Consider the following 6,280-nt stretch of genomic DNA (forward strand, 5'->3'; position numbering starts at 1 on the left):
TGGAGCCATTCACTTCCAGTCTTTGTGCTAAGCTAAGCTAGCTGGGGCTGCGTCAGACAGAGTTACAGCACGCATGGAGATGAGAAAGGTATGTATGGACTTATCTAACTCTGGGGGATACAGTGAATAAGCTAAATTCCCAAAATGTGGGCATGTTCCTTTAAGAAAACACTCCTGGGCAGGGCTCTAGTTTGTGACATCAAACAAAATGCGTTGACAGAGACCTATCGACAAAATGACCGACAGCCAGGAGAAATTTCTTATTACCACATCATCAGAGGCTGATATGATAGGGTACAGTTTTGAATGTCAAAATGATGTAAGGTAATACAGTAGGTTAAGCAAAACAAATGTTTACATCTGAAATTAATTTGTAATATATTTAATACAGGCAAAAACATGTTTCTTTTTGCATACTTAACTACAGATGCTGAAATGAAATACGCTGTGCAGTACAGATATTTAGAGTTTTCCTTATTTTTATTTAAAGAACCAATATTGTCCCTTATTTTTCTTTTGCTAAAGTTGGAAACCCTAGTTATGGGCTCTCCTGTGTTAACACGTACAGCATTACAGCTCAGTGGTAGAGCGTTAGCAGCAAAAAATGTCACGAGATCGATCCCAGGGACACACATGATGACAAAAAATGTATAGGTAATGCATTGTAAGTCTGCCAAATGCATAAATGTAAATTAAGAGGCTGGATTGCTGGCTGTGTTATTTTTGAAGGCACATATTTTAGTTTAAATAAAGGTAATACAACAGCTAAATGAGAAAAACTGTGAAAACTGGGCTAAATGTTTATTTCATGTTGGGTTTAAATCTCTTGAGCAATGAAAGAGCTCTCAGCAGTGAAAGTGTGTCCTCTGGGTATTCCTCTACTGCTGAACATCTGGAGTCTCCTGAGGCAGTGTTATTAGCTCCTGGTGCCGCTTGACACACCACCATAAGATGTGTAATGATGAATCCACTGTGATCCTGAGTGATGCTTTCTGTTCGCTGCCCACCAATTCAGTGTACATCAAGTGTGTGTGTGAATGTGTGTGCATGTGTGTGTACCTGGTAATTATCACATTGCTAGGAAAAATACAGATAGGAATACCAGTACATTTTTGACGGAAAATTCATGAGGTAACAAGCTTATAAAACAAACATAAGGATGTTTCTTAAAAAAATCTGAAGTAGAGGAAAGTTTTCTGTGATGGTTTGGGTTAGGGGAGGGGAATAGAATATACAGTTTGTACAGTATAAAAACCATTACATCTATGTGTGTGTGTGTGTGTGACAGAACCTCCAAAAATCACAAATGAATGAAGAATCAAAATGGATTGTGCCTTTATCTTGTATAACCTAATCTTTGGCAAACCTGGGATTTGCACTTCCACATTCTGACTGAAATGAATAGTGTACATAAAAAAATTAAAAATCATGTTGTGAAAGATGAAAAATCCTCATGTTGTTTCAAACATACATAAAAGTATCATAAATAGTCCATAAGAGTAGTGGCGGAGCCAGAGGGGTGTCCGGGGTGGCACTGGACCCCCGATATCTGAAAGGCCCCGTGTGCCACTTTAAATTTAATGCGCTTTAATGTGTTTATTTTGACATGTGGCAGCGAATCATTGTTAGAAAACAAATATTAAAAGACTTACATATAACTTACATTGCAAATACTATATCATGTTTTCAACGTGCCTAAAGAGTTTGTATATTAATTGCCTTTATGGACTAAAGAAAGTCTATGCTTATAGTATAGTAATATAGTCTATTGGCCTTTCGTTTTCTATTTGTACTGTTTTTACAACAAAACCCAACGGTGTGTTTTATTCTTGAAGTAATCTTTAAAGGCTGTATGATTATTAGATTCAGTGTGTTGGACTGGACTTAAATTTGAAAATAACCACCAATAGCGCGCACGCACAGACAGAGCTTAAACGAGTTCATGTTCACGTCTTTTTGGCTTAAATGGACAAATGCTTAGGCATGTCAAAACAGCTATCTTAGTGAGTTTCATAGTAAAGAATTTGTTACTGTAAACGAATGTAAACATTTTATTCCATTAGGTCCTATAATAAGCCTAACCTCTTGAAGTCAGTCATTAAAGTTAATTAAATAACAACAGAAGAAGAGAAAATCAATCACTGCTTCTTACTGACTAACTTCTGTAACTAAAAAAGATTAAACCATATTTACTTTTAAATAAATTACTTTTTGCCATTTTTGAGTGTGTCCTTATAAATGCAAATGAGCTGATGAAACGCAACCACAGCAATGATGGTGATTTGTTGAAATTGAAACTCAATTGTGCAGTCAATTATTTTCTCTCTATTTTTGCACTAAATGGCAGTGTCATGGTTGGATAGTGCAGATTAAGGGGCGGTATTATCCCTTTCTGACATCACAAGCAGAGCCAAATTTCAATGACCTATTTTTTCACAAGCTTGCAGAGAACGGTTTACCAAAACTAAGTTACTGGGTTGATCTTTTTCACATTTTCTAGGTTGATTGAAGCACTGGGAACCCAATTATAGCACTTAAACATGGAAAAGTCAGTCATTTTCATGATATGTCCCCTAAGGAGCTTAGCAAGTTTATAAAATCTGCCATCACAAACTTTAGTATTTGTTGTTATATTTATCAGATAAACTCTTGGGTGCTAATGCAAAAAGAATAAGAATAAGCCCCCGTTGAACAGACAGATGCTTCTTCCCATTGACAAGAGGAACATTGTGCCTGCATGACTGAGAGACAGAATCAAAATCTCCCCAGAGTTTGCTGTAGAGCTGCCATATGCCAATACAAAATGGTGGTTCATAGAGCTGAGCTGGGCATAAAGTTAGTCTATACATACACTGTCAGAAATAGGGGTACAGTAGGGGTCCATTTCTGTCCCCCAAGGTACAATCAACACAAAAGTACCCCATAGGGCTCATTATTGGACCTCAAGGTACACATATGCACCTTTTTGAGGGTCAAAAAGGTACATATTTGTTCCCAAGCATTAAAAGGTACATATTTGTACCATTTCTTTTAAAGGATAAGGTACAATGTTAAGAGACAGCCTCTTGATATTTTTTTTATTTGTTGTTCTAGACAACTGCTGTAAATCTGGTGAGTAACGTAAATAACTATTGTGTCAATTTTTGTTTTCCTTTAGTTGGACACATGGGTGTTGAAGTAGTATTAGTTTTCTTCAGTTCATTGACAGTGTGTTTAATTTTAAATTTAAATTTTAATGAAAAAAAAAGTTAATTTCACTTAATAAAAACTGTGATATGAACTCAAAAACTGCAATTGATTAACCATTATTTAAACTGAATAAATATTGAATAACTGAATCCCTCACACACACCGAAAAAAACCCGCGCTTTTATTTTGACACGCGCCCATCCCCCCACATCTCACGGTCGCAGTCAGTTTCACAGAGCAGCGCAGGAGGACGACAGACACTTAAAGAACATTAACAGGTAAGCACTGGTAACTCATTCATCATCTTTAAAACATTTTTAAACTTTAAAAATGTGTTGTTTGTCGTGGCTCTTCATTTTAATACTGATTCGGTTACGGTTATTTGTGTAAAGTTGTATAAGACGAGTCAACGCGATATTGACACAGCACTATTGCCTCATACTCCTCAGACTCATTTTTATGAGCTGGTTAATGTTCATTAAGTACACCACAGTTATGTAAGTGGAGAAATAATTCATATTTATGTGTGTTTTCTCACAGTTTAGTTTGAATCTCTCTCAGTCAGTCAGGGGGAGATTAACTGACAGACTGTATAACGTTACACGTCTTACCAAGAAACCATTAAAAGGTAAGTTAACGTTACCACATTTAGTAATTTATTTATTATGTTGTTTGAGTACACCACAGTTCTGTAAGTGGAAAATTAATTTATATTTATGTGTGTTTACTCACAGTTTAGCACAAATGTTTCCCGTGGAAGTTTGAATCTCTCTCAGTCAGGGGGGAGATTGACTGACAGACTGTCTACTTGCCACCAAACAGTAATTTACCCTGAAACCTTTTTAAGGTAACGTTTTTCCACATTTATTAATTTATTTATTATGTTGTTTGAGTACACCACAGTTCTGTAACGTTAAGTGGAAAATTAATAATATATTATGTGTTTTCTCTCTCAGTAAGGACTAACGTAAACTGACTCTCTGTCTGCTCTCAACCAAACAGTCATTTAAGACCTTCTAAAGGTAACTTTACCACATTTATTAATGTATTTATTATTAAGTGAGTACACAACAGTTCTGTAAGTGGAAAATTAATTCATATTTATGTGTGTTTTCTCACAGCTTAGCGCAAACGTTTCCTGCGCAAGTTTGAATCTCTCAGTCAGGGGGGAGATTGACTGACTGACTGACTGTCTACTCGCCACCAAACGTCAAAAGTCAGTTACACAGAATCCTTTTAAAGGTAACGTTACCACATTTATTTATTTATTATGTTGCGTGAGTACACCACAGTTATGTAAGTGAAAAATAATTCATATTTATGTGTTTCTCTCTCAGTAAGGACTTACGTTAACTGACTGTCTGTCTGTCTGTCTGTCTGTCTGCTCAACCAAACAGTGGAAAATTAATTCATATTTATGTGTGTTTTCTCACAGTTTAGCACAAACGTTTCCCGCGCAAGTTTGGATCTTTACCATTGAGGGTGGCTGACTGTTCTCGACCAACCATCATTCACACGCAAAAACTTTAAAGGTACCACATTTATTTATGTTGTGAGTATACCACAGTTCTGTCAGTGGAAAATGTATTCATATTTTTGTGTTTTCTCACAGATAAGTATGAACGTGCCCAGAGCAGTTTTCGATCTTTACCACTAAGGAGGCTGACTGACTATCCTCTACCACCCGTCATTAACACAACAAAAACTAAAGAAATGTTACTCCATATGGACCTATTCATTTACTCATTATGCTGTGAGTACACCACAGTTTTATCAGGGAAAAAATTTATATTTGTGTGTTTCTCACTGCTTGGCAAGGACAGATGTGGCCCTGTTAAAAATGTTTAAATGTCGTTTGGTTTAAGGAACAGCACACTGATTTTGTTTTAAAATATTCCTGTTTGGACAGTCTGTTAAAGCCATAAAGGAATACTTGATATATTTCATAAGTAAAGTGTAAATGTAATATTAGTTTTTAATGTTGTGAATTTGGACTGAACAGCACACTTCTGTTTTATATCTAAACCTTTTGTAAAATAAATGATTGTTCAATAAACTGTGTATTTTATCTTTTCTGTTATCATTTTTTATACTAATGTTTAAAATGTACCTTTACGCTGAACGATTGGCTAAACCAACACAAATATATTGAGTCATATGCACTTATAATTTAAAGTTTTGAGATATATGTATAAGTTTTAAAACCATAATCAATGAGTGTACCCTGTCAAAGCCAATTTTGTACCCTTTTTGAAGGGTCCATATTTGTACTGTTAAATAAAGGTACAAAATTGTCACCAGATGTACAAAACTGGTCTCTTAAGGTACAAATCACAAGGGTACAAATTTGTACCCTCTGCAAAGGGTACAAAAACTGTACCCTTGAGGGTACAGCCCCAGTGACAAGCTATTGTACCCCTAAAGGTACAACTATGTCCTTTCTTTTCTGAGAGTGTAGATCCTGTGGTCACAGACATATGTCTGCTGGAGTTTTCACTTTCTAAGAGTCTTTATCTTTTCATGGCAACGTGTGTAGCCTACTGATAAAATATTCAACAGTAAAAAAGTAAACACAAGCTAAATATTCACATCAAACCAACTTAATTCCAGGTCCATGTTTATGTTCCCTAGGAATCAAACCCATGACCTTTGGTGCTGCTAATGCAATGCTCTACCAACTGAGCTAAAAAGTACTAGGCTATTAATATAAAAAATATGCATACATACATGTACGCCAAATTCCAATTTTGCGTGCAAATGAAACGCCAGTCCTCCCGTTCACTTAATACGGGGCATCTTTTTGTGTCATTTTATGTTTTGGTTTCTCATTTGTTTTCTGCTTTTTAACCATTGTCGCTTGGGTTTGGGGTTAGATTTGGCATTTTCTTTGACAAGTCATTAAATGTGCTTTTATTTAGTTCGGTTGAATCGTACCGCACCAAAAGCGGACCAAACAAGCGGACCGAGACCTTCTTGAAGAGGTGGTCTCTGTACGCTTTCAAATGAACTCTGGAGCGGTTCGTTTGTAGTGAGAACGCAATCCAAGATTAAACAGACCTAACTGCAAAAAGGACCGCAAATTTTTGGACTA

At 36.1% G+C, this 6,280-nt stretch overlaps 1 long non-coding RNA gene across 1 annotated transcript; it reads left to right on the plus strand.

The window, feature by feature from the left end:
- Window positions 1–3,243: 3,243 nt before the first annotated feature.
- LOC135780093 (uncharacterized) lies at window positions 3,244–5,257 on the plus strand. The gene is made up of 7 exons (XR_010544971.2): window positions 3,244–3,467; window positions 3,730–3,817; window positions 3,924–4,036; window positions 4,146–4,211; window positions 4,311–4,431; window positions 4,625–4,721; window positions 4,802–5,257. It is a non-coding gene; the product is annotated as an uncharacterized lncRNA (long non-coding RNA).
- The last annotated feature ends 1,023 nt before the right edge of the window (window positions 5,258–6,280 follow it).

Source organism: Paramisgurnus dabryanus, chromosome 19 (genome assembly GCF_030506205.2).
Source record: "Paramisgurnus dabryanus chromosome 19, PD_genome_1.1, whole genome shotgun sequence".
In the NCBI taxonomy this organism is placed as follows: Eukaryota; Metazoa; Chordata; class Actinopteri; order Cypriniformes; family Cobitidae; genus Paramisgurnus; species Paramisgurnus dabryanus.